Here is a 16,081-nt window from a genome sequence, read left to right as displayed (position 1 = left end):
ATCTTCATAATGGTTTGATCTTTTAAGTTTACATATATATGTAATATTTATCTTCATCTCTTACCACCTTTTTTGTTTGAAGGTTTTTATCATACATGAAAATAGCAGTTTTCTCTATTTTTTTTTTGTAATTTTATCTTTTATCACACCCTTTCTCAGCAATTTACTCTTGTCTTCTCTTTGTCTGAGACTCTGACATGCATGGATAGATGACTTCTACTTAAAAAACATTCTAGCCATTCTTCATCTTTTGCCTGTATATGAACATTTACTTTGGGACATATAAATAATGATTCTCAACCTCTGAATTTATAAGTTGTTGAAGGAAGGAACACATACCTATAAGTCACTGCCATTTTGCAAGCTACATTGGTGTATGTGGCACAAAGCAATGGTGATCAAGAGAACAGATGTTGAAATAATGTAAGCAGAATTCTCATTTCCCATATCAAAGTCTGCTTTTTTCATTAGCAAAGTGAGATGCCCCAGATTTGCTTATGACACATAGTACAGTGATTGCGGCTTCCATAGCATATTGACTGAAACGTAGTGAGCACTTCAGGGTAATAATAGTAATGGATTTGTTATGACTTACTGAAGGGTAGAGAGGACTCCCAAGCAATGCTTTTGGAACTGTAGGGCCACTTGGTAATACATTTTTTTGGGGGTCACACCCGGCAGTGCTCAGGGCTTACTCCTGGCTCTATGCTCAGAAATCACCCCAGGCAGGCTAGGGAACCATATGGGATGCCGGGATTTGAACCATCATCCTTCTGCACGCAAGGCAAATAAATGCCTTACCTCCATGCTATCTCTCTGGCCCCCACTTGGTAATACTTAATCAACTAGTTTTATAGTTCAGTGCTGAGACCTGAGGGTATAGTGCTACGTTTGCCTTGCAGTGCAAGTGCATGCACGGTTACCAAGCTGTATTGGGGACTTCCTGACCACCTCTAGCCATGTGGTGCCTCAGGTTTTTCAAAGTCATCCCCAGTCATGCGCAGAAGGTTTTGTGGTGCTGGGGCACAGCCCTATAATACCTCATTCACCCTTGTGTTGATGGAGTTCAGAATTCTGTACTTTTTTCAAAAATGACAGCATCATTACTGTTTAGTGTCATTTATTAGAATGATTAGATTTATAAAAATCTGGGGCGGAATGTCCTACCAGACATATCTTGTGTTATGTCCTACCAGACTTCTGATTATTGATTTATTTTTAAATTACGTTTTATTGGGGAGGGTGTAGAGCACAGCTGACGGTGCCCAGGGGCTATTCTGTGCTGTGCTCAGAGCACCATCACCCTAATGATGGTGCTTGGAGGAGCAGATGTAGTCCCTAAAGTTCAAACGGGGACTGAACACGTGCCAGGCAAGCACGTTGCCTCCTCCTGTGCTCTGTTTCCAACCCAAAGGTTTTACATTTCATTTTTTGCCTGAGAAATGCAATATGCTTTTTTAAAATTGACTTTTATATTAAACATTCTGTTATTATCTATAGATTCTTTGGTGCTTTCTAAATAGTCACGCCTGTAAATGGTGAAAATGTGTTTCTTTGCTTTTGCTGTGGGACTTCTGTTTTACTTTTCCCTGAGACTGGACTGTAAGATTCTTATTAATTTATAATTTTTAATTTTGTTCTTGAGAATGTTTTACTTTTCTCACATGTTTTTTTCACTTCAGATGTTTTTTTTTATTTTCTATATCTTTTGTCTGACTTGGTTTTAGAATGATAATTTAGTTTTTTTTAAGTGCATATATAATTAATTGCATGCATGCAACTTTTTTAAAAATCATTTTTTAAATTTTTAAATAATTTTATTAGAAGCACAGTGGTTTACAGTACTGTCTAATGCAAAATGTTCCAATACCACACCCTTCCCTGGAATATTAATTTACCTCCACCTTGTTTGTTCGTGCTGTACCTCTCTTCCCCTTTCTCCCCCTTCCTTCCCCTTTTGTTTCTCCCTCCAAGCTCAGTTCTACAGAGTAGTTCTCAGATTTTGTGCCTTTGACCATTGACTGTATTCTGTTTCTTTATTGAATTTTCATCTGTTTGTTTGTTTGTTTTGGGGCCACACCCGGCGGTAGTGCTCAGGTGTTACTCCAGGCTCTGTGCTCAGAAATCACTCCTGGTCGGCACATACACTCTATGTTTGCTCTTTTTGTGGTTATGTTCTCCATTTTAATGTGCATGCTTTAAACAAAGTATAAAAAACTATATTTTAAGTGTTATTTAGAATTGGTTTATGCAATTAATGCTTATTAATATTTATTACCCTTCTACTGATCATTTTTTACGTGTCATCCTTGTGCAGGGGCCATGCTAATCTTCTCTGTATCGTTCCAATTTTACTATATGTGCTGCCAAAGTTGACCAGTTCTCCTGATCTTGGCTTCTGTTGTCTTTTGACCACTATTTTCTGCTTACTATTTCTTCTTGGAACTCAAAGCTTCCATCTGGGATCATTTTCCTCCCATCTCCCTGGAGTTCTTTAGAATTTCCTTTAATGAGAGACTCTTTCAGCTTTTGTTCTTTTGACTATGCCTTTATTCTTTTGGAAGATAGTTTGAGTATGGAATTCTAGTTTACAAGTTATTTCCTGAAAGTTCAGTGAAAATATTTTAGTGTATTCTGGTGTTCTTATAAATCTGATATTTCTTTATAGACTATCAGTTTTTACTTTATGACTGGTTTTAAAATACCTTTTAATAGCATGGTATTTTGTGATGATGTATTGGGGTATAGATTTTGTAATTGCTAAGCATGCAATTTACTGATTCTTGGATTCAGGATTGGTGTTTATCAGTCTTCCAAAATCCTTGGTACTATCTTTTTTAAAATGTTCCTTTTCCATATATTATATGTTTTGGAATTCTGAGTACGTTTTCACCTTGCTACATCTCTCAACTCTGCTCAGTATGTCCAAATGTTCACCTTATATATTTCATCTCTTTATCTTTCTGCTACATTCTGCTTAATTTCCCCACATCAGTCTTTAACTTCTTGATGTTGTCTCCTATTTTAAGAAAAGGGCAATGACAGCTAAGATCAAGTACTATATTATATAACAACTTGGTTCATAGAAGTTAAAAAAGATAGTAATTTGCTGTTTTCCCATGACATTGGTAGAATAATCATAGTCATATAAAAATGAAAATTTTAGTTTCTTACATAATTATGTAGACTAAAATAATATAATTTTTCTAAGGTTATTTCCAAAAACTATTCCTGTCTCATTTTATATTTCTGATAAAGCAAATCAGATATTTTTTCTAAAATTTGCATTGATTTTAGATGGAATTGGGAGTAATAGTAAGGTTTTGTTTATAATTTTGCCTTTCCTCTGTCATCTGTATCAAGTTCTTCTCATGTGTGTTTGAAAAAAGAGTCTTTTTTTTTCTTTTTTTTGGTTTGTGGGTTATTCCCAGCAGCACTCAGGGGCCACTCATGACTATGCTCAGAAATCGCTCCTGGCAGGCTCAGGGACCATATGGGATGCCAGGATTCAAACCACTGTCCTTGTGCATACTATCTCTCCGGCCCGTGAAAAAAGAATCTTTTGACAAGTAAAATATATTATAATGATCTATTTGGTTTATCATCAGACCAATAAACCTAAATGTTTTATTAAAATTGGAAGTTCTATGTTTATTTGATCTGAGTTGTTGATTTATTTACAGCTCCTTTTAAAAATTCAAATAATTTTCAACATGACATATTAAGACAAAAAGTCTCTTTCAAAATTAATTTCTACAAAAAGTGAGAAGCAGAGAAATGATAGAACTACAAATGCTGATAAAATTAAAACACTGCCTCTAAAAATATAAATGTAATTGGATATAAATATAAATATAATTGGATAATTTATGAATGTTTGCATCTTATTTTTATCAATTAAGTATATAATTGTTTTCTACTTTTCTGTGAAGTAATGTCCTCAAGATTCTGTTCTTGCCTGTTTTCTGTGTGCATAGTACTTTCAGTGGATGTGAATGAGGCCATAGGGTGTACACTACCCTTCAACAATGCCCATTTCCCATTGTCATGTCCCCAGTTTCTCTCCCATTCTTCCCTCTGCCTGGCTCTGGAAGGGACATTTTACTTTTCTCTTTCTCTCTTTTTCCCCCCTTTTAGGCACTGGGGTTTGCACTATTGTAATGAAAGGGTGCCATGCATATTGCTTTATCTCCTTTCAGCACCTATTTCTTGTCCAGAGTGATCAACTTCAACTATCATTATCATAGTAGTCCCTTCTCTACCCTAATTGCACTGCTTACTACTGTGCTCTGGTGCTCTGGCCCTCATCTCTATTGTTTCTGGATAGTATCGCCATTTTTTTTTATCTTATATCTCACAAACAAGTAAGATCATTCTATGTTCCTCTCCCTCTGACTTATTCCATTCAGCATAGTACTTTCCATATCCTTCCATGTATAAGCAAATTTCATGACTTCACTTATACTAACTGTTGCATAGGATTCCATTGTGTAGGTATATCACAATTTCTTTAGCCACTCATCTGTTCTTGAGCACTTGAGTAGTTTCCAGATGCTTGCTATTGTAAAGTGTGAACATAGGGATGGATCATATGGAAGCTCATTTTCTCCTTTTTTGAGGAATATTCATACTGTTTTCCAAAATGGATGAGCCAGTCAGCATTCCCATCAGCAGTGAATGAGAGTCCTTTACTCCTCACTTCTGAGCCAGCACTGGTTGTTCTTGTTATTTGTGATTTGTGCCAGTCTACCAGTTTGCTACAATCCAAAAGGCTGCATTTATATGTCTCAAAGACTTGAATTATGTTTCCCTAAGATTTAAGTCAGGGAGTATCATTGTCTTAGCCACTTGGTTTCAGAGAGGATCAGATCAGAGGACCTGATCAGAAGGGGACAGTTCTTCTCTGACTGACTAACATGAACATGAATTAGAAAGGATCCCCAGAATTCTTAAAGAAACCAAGAGTAAAACAGTTCTCACCACTACATGGAGATTTACATCAGCAGAGACAACTCCAGACTTAGTGTGCATGTGCAGGGTCCAGAGCGGGCTCCTGGCTCCATGAAGTCTCCCTGTCACAGGGAAAAGGATCTCTAGATCCAGAAAAGTAGATTTGGAATTGACCATTTTTCATGTCATGTGAGGTGAAAAGTTAATTTAGATTCAAATATCATGACTTTTGGTGACAGGAAACTTACTAGCTCTCTTTGTTCCTTTCTCTCTGTCTTGGTAGTCATTGACTCTAAATTGTAAAATTACTGCTTTAAAATAACTGCAGTTACGTTTTGCAGCTGACAGGACTTACTCATTCTTTAAAGAACAAAAATTTTGGAAACTAACTCAGGCACCTACAGTTCTAATTTTAAATAACTGTTTGATTTCAAATAACTGTTTGGAGCAGCTGTCCTTTTTCTGTTAAACCCCTTTCCTTATTTGCAGAACTTCAGGCTATAAATTTGGTGTCCTAGACTTGCCCACAATATTATTGTAATACAAATATTGTGAGACAAATCTTTTGTTAGCAAGTAAAAAGAAGAAAAGGGGAGAATGAAGGAAAGGTGCAATATTATGTATTTAATGAAGCTGAGATGTATTTAAAGAGGGAAATTCTTAAGTGAGTTTGTTAGGTGAGAAGATAAGATGGAATGTGTCATGCCCACATGACATAGTGTTTATGAGCCTTTAAGCTCTTAGTATTCTGAGAGAGAATATGAGATGCTAAAGTCAAACAGATCTCTGAAAATTCAAGTTCTCTTTCCACGTAAATCCTTACTCATTTGGTATGACTGTAGTTAATCCTTTGTTTCTAATGGTTTTTTTTTCTTTGTTTTTAATGTAATTGTCCTACAAGCACATCTTAAGACACTACAACAGAAGTAGAAAGTGATCTGACAAGTAAAACAATACATTTATTTTAAAAAGCTAAAACAGAGGCTTGAGTTAGATAGTACAGTGGGTAGGGTCCTTCCTTCCTTCCTTCCTTCCTTCCTTCCTTCCTTCCTTCCTTCCTTCCTTCCTTCCTTCCTTCCTTCCTTCCTTCCTTCCTTCCTTCCTTCCTTCCTTCCTTCCTTCCTTCCTTCCTTCCTTCCTTCCTTCCTTCCTTCCTCCCTCCCTCCCTCCCTCCCTCCCTCCCTCCCTCCCTCCCTCCCTCCCTCCCTCCATCTTGGGCAGACCCCCAGTGTCTATCCTTGTACCTAATTTGGTCCTGAGCTCCCCCTAGGGGTGTTCCCTGAGTACAGAACCAGGATGGCCCCAAAACAAACAAATTAAAAGCTAAACCTGTTTCTTGGTTTACCATTTACCATTCGTATAAACTGGAATTTATTCAAGTATATGGAAAATTGTGTCCTTTGTTGCCATAAAGAGAAACTTTTCTAAAATTCTGGTAATAAGTTTTCTTAAGTGTCATTGATTCCTTGGTTCTTTGAGTTTGATTTGAAGCAGCCTAATTCCAACAATACATATTTAAAATGTTATTGTGCTTTTCTGTCAGATTTACATTTTTAAATGTAGAAAAGCCTGAATCTAGCTAAATTACTTGAATATTAAGCACGTTTATTTTCAATATATATGGAGATTCAGAGTCATGAGCTCTATTTTACTAGTTTCTCCTGGTAAAATAGACTACCTAAAAGATTTTGTCAGTTTCATTCATATTATGATTTAATTTAGTTTGAGAATTTCAGTAGATTATATGTGTTAAAGAAGTTTTTGATAAGAGAAAGTATGCAAAATCTATTAGACATACCGTATGAGCAGCATTTATGGAATGTTTTAAAATATATTGGCAGTACAAAATTACTCAGTACAGGTTTTTTATTATTATTATTTCTGCCTATAGCAGTAACTATCAAATGATTAGAAATGTTGGAAAGCTTGGTCTGTCTTTGAAAGAGAAATCTGCAAAAGTCTGTATCTACCTTTGGCCAGTTGCCAAGTATGCCATGTATTATAGCATTTTAATATAATTTTATTCTTATTTCAGATTTTAAGATGTTTTTATCCATGGGAAATTGCTTTCTGCTGTTGACAAATTATTAAATGATGGCCATTTTATGTTAGACATTATCCTGGTATGTGTGTGTCTGTGCCCATGTATCCATGTGCGCTGGCTTATGAGAGTACATAAAGTTAAATCTAGTGATTAACTGTTTGTCACATTATTTTGGATTGATACAGGATTAACACCTTTTAAGAATCCGATTCCTAATTGCATCTGCATGAATGCTTTGAAGGCATCAGAGTACAATCAATTGTAGTAGATTATAATGGCCCAACAAAATAGACATTTCATTTGTTTGCTTAAATAACTATTATTTTTACTTGGCGTTCTTCCTTCCTTCCTTCCTTCCTTCCTTCCTTCCTTCCTTCCTTCCTTCCTTCCTTCCTTCCTTCCTTCCTTCCTTCCTTCCTTCCTTCTTCCTTCCTTCCTTCCTTCCTTCCTTCCTTCCTTCCTTCCTTCCTTCCTTCCTTCCTTCCTTCCTTCCTTCCTTTTCTTTTCTTGTCTTGTTTTCTTTTTCTTTTCTTGTCTTGTTTTTTTTTTTCTTTTCTTTTCTTTTTTCTTTATTTCTTGGGTCACACCTGATTATACTCCAGGATGTTTCTGACTCTGCCTTCAGAAATCACTCCTGCAGGCTCAGGAAACCATATGGGATCAAATTTGGGTGGATCATGTGCAAAGCAAGTACATGCTGTTCTATTGTTTCAGCGGATTTTTAATTCCTTTTAATTTGATTTTAGTGTGTTGAAAATACCCAAGAACTATAAGTATGAAAGCCAGAGAGAAGTTTCTAGATGTATCAAATGTCTGGGATCATTTATTAGTCTATAAAAATGAGTTACTAGTCTATTTTTTAAAAACTTTAGGTGAGGGGATATGCATATAATGTCTATGTGATTATTTTCAGCCATATCTTCTCCAAGTAGTTAAGAGAGTTTTGTTGTTGTTTGTTTCTAATTTAAGATATCTTTACAGCTTCTTGTTTTATTGAAGAATTTGAAATTTTCATTTGCATTATTCATGCAAAAATAGATTCTTCCAGGGCCAGAGAGATAGCATGGAGGTACAGTGTTTGCCTTGCATGCAGAAGGACAGTGGTTCAAATCCCGGCATCCCATATCGTCCCCTGAGCCTGCCAGGATCGAGTTCTGAGCATAGAGCCAGGAGTAATCCCTGAGCGCTGCCAGGTGTGACCCAAAGAACAAAAAACAAACAAAAAAATAGATCCTTCCAAATTCATCTGGGAACAAATTGTACAAGCATCCACAGACAAGACATGTATCTAAGATTTCATGCATCTGTGGTGTGTACAAGGCAATAGACAGTATAAATGATAACACATTTTTGTCACAGATTATAAAATTGAATATTAATACGGAATGGGAATGAAAGATATTTGGAGTTGGTTCAGGAGTGTTTAGGAGAATCATGTGGTGCTGGAACCAAACCTGAGGCCCTCACATTCAAAGCATAAGCCACAACTTTTGGAGCAATATCTCTGTCCTGTAACATTTTTTTTCATAAAGAAAATGAGTTATGTTTTGATTATAAATAATGAACTTAATGTAGAATATACAAAAACTGGTATGTAAAGATGCCTATATGAAATATATAATGAATAATCCAATATTATTTTCATTAAAAACAAAATAATGTCCATAGTTTATACATAAAATGATAAAAGAAAAATGTTCAGTTGTGCTTTACAAATTGCTAAATTACACAGTTCATATAAACTGATTACTAAATTTCTACAGCATGCTTTTATTGTAGAAGCTGCAGTTCCAGTGTGAATTTAATGGTTACTTAACATGTAGCCTTACAAAACCTACAACTTCAAAACAAATCCACCATTTTATCTGTGGGGGAAAAACAAACAAAACTGTAGTATGAACAACCTTGTAACAACAGTGTTTAAATAAATAATTTTAAAAATATGTAAATTTTAAGTATATAAAGAAAACCAAATCTTCCCAAATGCTAACTCCTTAGAACTTTCCTTAGTCCTGTGTCTCATAACACTCGAAGATTTGTAACCGTCTTGGCCCATATACCATCCTACATTTATAGCCAAAAAAGAAAATAAAAGAAACCAAATAGAACAGAATCAAAAAACCTGCTGCTATGAATAAATACATTAATAGCATGTTCTTTTAATATGTAGGTCAATGCTGTTTTTTAGTTAAAAGGTGTTAGCAATCTTTGTGCATTTATTTTCTTTTGTAATGATTGCTCTAGGATAAAGTTTCTTCAGTTTAAAAATAAATGGTGCCCAGTTCTTCTCAAACTTTTAAAAATATTTTTCTTTTCAATTAGTTTTTAAATGCAGTGATTATTATTACTTATGTTAACTCCAAGGGGAGAAATCAGTTAACATATTGATGCTCATAAACAGATAGCATTTTTGGACAGTGGTGCTCTGATGAATGCCAGAATGCTGCTGCTTGGATTTAATTTAAGGAAATAATGAGCATCTGGAAATTTAAGCCCAACTGATTTACCATTCTCCATATCTTTTTGGTTCTATATAGATTAAGCTCATTAAACACCTTTTGAGGATCTCCTTTTGCTGGAAGTAACGTGAAAAAAAAATTCCCAGAGCAGTCTTTGAAAAATTACTATTTGCAAAAAAGATTACAGGGGAAGCAAAACATTGTATTCAAAGTAATTATACCTACAGTTTAGCCTCTTAGAGTTTTTAAGTGCCAGTGCAAAAATGATAATGGTTGAAGGAGAGAGTATTTTGAGTTGAGATAAATTAATGCTAACCAAAGTGAGTTAGAATGTGTTTAGTTTGAGTGGGTATGTATTTACACATGCTTATTTTCTTATCCTAATGTACTTAGAATATAGTCCTTAAAGTGACACAGATTTAAAAAGAAATGTTCTAGTCCTGATTTGAGAGAACTGATAGTCTACTAAGCAATCCACATTGAACCAATGATTAAAGTGTTGGGAGGTGCCAGGAAAATGCAGAGCTATGTACTAGCTCTGTACAGAGTTATAGCAGAAGGAAGTTTACCATCTCAGCCTGGAGTGAAAGCTCCAAGGTGTGTACTGTCAACTCACTTAAGCATAGCAGTGTGGTACCAACTCACTGAAGGACTCACAGATGAGCAGGATGAGGGGATTTTCCCATGTGGCCCTGGAGGATTACAATACTGGGTGCACTGGTCTGGAAACATAGAATAATATCCAGCATGACATTGCTGGAGTGTCTCACTGGAGAGTGAAAGAATAAATAACTAATTTTTGTGGAGAGCAAAGAAGATTTAAGTAAGTGATATGAATTGGATCCCAGGTTTGAATATTTGGACATTACTTTAAAGATTCCTTACACTTTCAGATTAATTGGGGAAGTCATCTGATAGTTTTTACCAATAGGACTCATGTGGATATATTTTTATGTGGTGAAAATGCCCTTTGTTCATTGAAATAATACTTATTTGTTCCTACATTGACTTGGAGGTTATTGGAGATGGGTTACAATCTAAAAGAACCTGGCTTGGCCATCTTACAAAATAGCAGGCACACAGTTTTGTTATCCTATTGGCATGTGGGATAGAAAGGTTCCTATTTATGGTATTGTTTTGACAAGAGGAAAAGGGACACGAGAAACTACTAGGTCTATGTGTATTTGGGGGTCAGGTCCAGGAAAGGGCTCCATGGATGTTTCTAATGAAGGAACTGGGGTCTAGAAGCTTAGTTAGCACATTTCCCAAGTAGCTGAGCTATTCTCTCTAGCTAGTGAGACTTTCCATGGAACAGAACTTGGCCATAAGCAGGAACACCATTTTTCCAAGAATAGAAAATTTTATTGTTAAATAGAGGTTGACAGGCAGGAGATCAAACAAGAGAGGTACATAGAGATTACCATGAAGGAAACTTTTAATGACAGACGGCATTTCAAATATAGCCATACAAAACTTAGAACACATTTAATGGCAGAGAAGTGTCTTTGCCTTTCCCTCTTTAAGACATAAAAAGAAAGTTTAGATTTAAGGTTTAGGAAAATTAAATTCAGGGAAACAAGTTGGGTGAGCCAGGCAAGAGATGACAGTAATGTGTAGACTTAAGATGGGGATATGGAGAAAGAATTAGGGGAGATAAATTCAAAAATTTGGAGAAAAGATTAATGCATTTCTGCATCAGTTTGGTATGATCATGAAAAAGAGAATCCTCCCCCCCTCCCCGGCTCCCTCCCTGGCTCACTCCTTGTCTCCCTCCCTCACTCTCTCCCTTTTTCCCTCGCTCTCTCACTTGCTCCCTCCCTAGCTCCCTCTCTCCCTCCCTTTCTCTTTCCCTCTCTCCCTCCTATGTACAGGGCAAGTGCTCTTCCCCTGAGCCACATTGTCTTGTTTTCTTCTGTTTGGGGCTATACCCAGCAATGCTCAGGAGTTACTCCTGGTTCTGCAATTGGGAATCATTCCTGGCGGGCTATTGAATGCCAGGAATTGAGCCTGGGTCAGCCAACATTTGCAAGGCCAACACTTTTACTCACTGTACTATTGCTCCTGTCCTGATTTCTTGTAGTTGTAATTATGTGGTGTTAATTCAGTTATTCATTGAATAGCGTGGGTTTATATATATATATATAGATATAGATATAGATATAGATATAGATATAGATATAGATATAGATATAGATATATAGATAGATGTTTATGACACTGAGGATTGAGGAAAATCTGAGAATGGATTTGTGTGGATTTGTCTAAATGTTCTAAGTTTTGTAAGGCTATATTTGAAGTAGCCATTAAATTCACGCTGAAATTACAGCTTCTACAATAAAGACATGTTGTATAGCTTCAGCAGTCAGCTTATATGGTCTGTGTAATTTAGCAATTTGTAAATTACATTGAACAGTTTCTTTCATCATTTTATGTATACAAATGTAAACATTATTTTCCTTTCTATGGAAATAACATTGGTTTATCTATGTCTCCGATAGGCATCTTTACATATCAGTTTTTGTGCTTCATTAAGTTCATTACTGATACCCCAGCCATCTTTTAAGGAGCATTATAAGGATCATGCTGACATTAGTGAAAGCTGTTTTAGTAGAGAAGTGGTAGTGGGGAAAACTCTGATAATAGTGAACTGAGCATAGCTAACCATTTTAAGATGGAAAAGCGTTGATAACAGTATTTCAAGGCTGAGGTAAAGGAGATGATAGTTAGAAAAGGACATAAGTGAGATGTCGGAAAGAATAAAGGAGTAAGAGGACTATAGAACTAACCTTGAAGAGATGAGAGGAGAGAGAAGAGCGAGGAGAGAGACACACATAGAGACAGATACAGAGACTAATTCTGACACTCTTTGGAGAGTAGATGCTGATGGTATGGTTTGTGGAGTCCAGAAGTTGAAAGAATGCAAGCATGATGGCTTCTAATTATTCTTTGAAGCCTAATGAGTGCTCAGATAAAAGCCGAAGGCAAGAAAGGAATGGGGGAGACCCCTGGGACAGGAGCTAAACTTTGGAAATGTTGCTGTGGGAGGTGGCAAAGATAGCTGACCAGCAGAAAATAGAAATGCTGAGTGGTTTTGAGAGCTTGGAAACCATAAATTTGGAGTGGCACTAGTCCACACGATGGTTGTATTTCCTCCAGCAGAACGCAACAGCCAAGTTATAAAAACCTGAAAAATGTGGATTGGAACTGAATCTGGAGATCTGGGAACTCAGGATGGTATATGACAGCTATCAAGTTCTATAAATTCCTTATGTATGTGACAGAGTCAGCTGAAAATCCTATGAATTCTAAAATTAGCAAATGCTCTCTCAGGTGCTGAATACACATAATTCAGGCCTAGTTCAAGCATGTCTCCTATTGAACCCTGGACGTGATCTCTGCATGTACCCTCTCCTTCCACCCTACACATACTCACAGTGATAAAATTACAATATCGATGTGAATGAAAGTATATCTTGTTCTCTTTTAAATTGTCTTTTAGATAATTATGGCATTGCTTTTCCTGTGTTTCTGAATGAGAGAAAGGAAGAAAGTATTTTAGTGGCTTTAACTTTTTTTTTTACCTATGATTTACCTTTCACCAACTCAAGTAGATTGTTTATTTGTTTGCCATCTGGCCCAGCTATTCTGGTCACTTGAATATGGTAAAGCATAAGATTTACATAAAGTACAAAAGTCCTTTTGCTAGAGTCTGTTTTAAAAGTAATTGGGGACGGGCAGAGAGATAAGACATTGTGTAGGGCTCTTGCCTTGCAAGAGGCCAACCTGGATCCAATCTCTGGTCTCCCTGTACACCACCAAAAGTCATTTCCAGGAGCCAGAGCACAGTAGTTAGTATGATGCCTTGCATGTAGCCAACTGAGATTCTATCGCTGGCATTCCATGTAGTTCCCCAACTCTGCTAGGGGCAATTTCTGAGTGCAGAGCCAATAATTAACCCCTGATACCACTGGGTGACAAAAAAAAAAGTAATTTCTGAGTACAGAGGCAAAAGTAGCCCCTGAATACATTCAAGTGTGCCCTCCAAATTAAACAATCAGAATAACTTTGAACACGGTCTGGAATAATAATAAATCATTTTGCCAATACCGCCATTGTCCTTTTTAAGGTACTTAAATTGTCTATGTATTATAAATATTAACCTTGAGAACTTTTATGGAAAATTACCAAAAGTAGTCATAGAAATTGTTTTAGAAAAATGAAACAAAGTAATTCAAAACTCAAAACTTTAAGTAGCTCTCCTGTTAATAACTAGCTTTGATATCAGAGGTGTTGTCTGTAGAAGATCACTATCTTGGCATGATATTGAGTGTCTTGGAAAGTCCTTCAGTTTTCACTCCACTCCATTTTCTTTTTTCCTCCCATCTTTTAAATTTTCATTTTGTTCCATAGCTATTATAGATAATTGGACCTGTTGGGTTATTATTAGGAAAAAGGTTACTACTAAGATACCTGCCCAGACAATTCGGATATCAAATTGATTTTCTGTCTTTTTCTAGAAACAGATAATTCCTAAGTATAGTTCATTTTCTGCAGCAGATAATTGTCAGGCAGTGATAAGCTCTGGAATAATTAACTACTCTCATCCATGTGCGGTTATCATCTTTAGCAGCTTTCCTGAGTGCCGTGCTACTTTACTACTCCTATGCATGATTACCAGCAGGCGATCATGCCAAGATTTTAAAATACCAAGGTGATGGGTGAAGTTCATGATCCAGCAAATGTGGGTGATAAGGAGCAACCTGTCCCAGTGTCAAAACAAAGAGCATAGATGGATTTACCAAATGCAGAAGAGAGAGCTGCAACTTAGCTTCTTGGGATCCCATCTAGAAACACAGCCTTGATTACTGGCTGTGTATATCTGAGCAGATGACCTGTTCTATAAAGTGAGGGTGAAATTAAGTATTGTCAAAGAAAGTACAAGGTATAACTGATCGGTATTTCAAGAGGATTTTGGGGACAGGCAGGTGGTTGGATCACCCAAGGTTTTCCGAGGAGGTCCAGGGTCCCTCTTAGAGATGTGACTTTATGGTGGTCATCAGTTCACTGTGAGGGCCTGAGGCTATGGTGCTTCTGTGCCTGTTGTTGTTCAGGGTACCACACAGTACTTGGGATCAGACTGGGATTGGCTGCATGCAAAGCTGTGCCTTACTCCCTCTACACACACACTCTCCAGAATTTCCTGCTTGTTTTTCCCCTCTCTGTATATAATGATTAACATGATTTTGTTCCTAGTGGAAATGTGTGGAGTTTATTCAGATCAGTTCATGGAAACTTTTAAAATGATCTTTGTTAATGTTCTTTGTAAATGTTCTGATTTTTAAAAATCTTTATTTTTATTTGTTTAAAAACTGTCTGATACTAATTATCAAAGTGAACTTTTTAAATTTAACCCAAATATTATCAAATATGCACCAGGCTTAGCCATATAGGTGTCCCTAACATCACTGGTGTGGCCCAGTATATCACTAGCTCTTCTGGGTACAAACAGCTTTGTTTCTTTGGTTTCTTACCAAGAATCACCTAGACCTTCTGAGCACTGCTTGGCAGCCCCCAAATAAAATAAAATTTAAAAAGAAAGAATAAAATGTAGACTTTTTGCCTGTTCTATTGAAATTTCATTCTAGTTTACTTCCTGCTGTTTAACCAATGTAAAATATTGTGAAGAATACACAGTAAGAAAGTCTGGATGTGTTTATATAACTAATGAATAAGTAGAGAAGATTTGAAGTGGGGGCTGACTTACACAGTTTGTACCTCAAGAATTTAGGAAGTTGGGCCCGAGCAGTGACGCTAGTAGTAAGGCATCTATCTGCCTTGCAAGGGCTAACCTAGTATGGACCATGGTTCGAACCCCAGGTCCCATATGGTCCTCCAAGCCGGAAGGAATTTCTGAGTGCATAGCCAGGAGTAACCCCTGAGTGTCACTGGGTGTGGCCCAGAAAGAAATAAAAATTTAGGAAGTTACTCAAGCCCCACTTACTGCCTCATTTTTACCCTTTTGAATCTAAGTATTCAGCTGACTACCACATTTCTTACTGAAATCCCTTAATTTGGAAGGAAGTAGTGTCTTTGGGAGCTCTCTTTGCTCCTTCAGCACCATCTCCAAGTCTATGGGGAATGAATGAATGAAATTCTTGGTCATAAAAATTGAGCCAGTGCTCTGTGGACATTACAGGAATGGAATGCACAGATAATTACTCCCCATCTCTTTGACACTGTCAGGCTTCTTTAACAAGAAACTCTTAAGAGGTCAGAGTGATAGCATAATGATAGAGCATTTGCCTTGCACACACGGCCAACCCCAGACAGAGTCTGGCTCAATTCCCGGCATCTCATATGGTCCCCCGAGTCTGCCAGGAGTGATTTCTGAGCGCAGAGCCAGGAGTAATTCCTGAATGTCATCTCCGGGTGTGACCCAAAAACCAATAAAGAAATAAAGAAATTTTGAAGCTGCTATTAAGAGGAATACACAGAAGGATCTCCAATAATATCCATTGTCATAACATTAGTGAAAAATAAATCTAGGCCAAGAACGAATCTATTCCAGGAAGTTTTTTAATCAGTTCACTTAAAATTGCATTTTCCAAGAATTTATTGACAAAGAGCT

At 36.7% G+C, this 16,081-nt stretch overlaps 1 protein-coding gene and 1 non-coding gene across 2 annotated transcripts in view; one reads left to right on the top strand and one right to left on the bottom strand.

The window, feature by feature from the left end:
* FBXL17 (F-box and leucine rich repeat protein 17) overlaps positions 1-16,081 on the top strand; it is a 573,691-nt gene that overhangs the window by 261,101 nt on the left and 296,509 nt on the right. The gene's annotated exons all lie outside the window — the stretch shown is intronic.
* Positions 2,266-2,377, bottom strand: LOC126002240 (U6 spliceosomal RNA). The gene has a single exon (XR_007492999.1). It is a non-coding gene; the product is annotated as a U6 spliceosomal RNA (small nuclear RNA).

Source organism: Suncus etruscus, chromosome 2 (genome assembly GCF_024139225.1).
Source record: "Suncus etruscus isolate mSunEtr1 chromosome 2, mSunEtr1.pri.cur, whole genome shotgun sequence".
NCBI classification, from domain to species: Eukaryota; Metazoa; Chordata; class Mammalia; order Eulipotyphla; family Soricidae; genus Suncus; species Suncus etruscus.
Note: the sequence above shows the minus strand (reverse complement) of the source record. Positions and strands in the feature narration are given on the sequence as shown.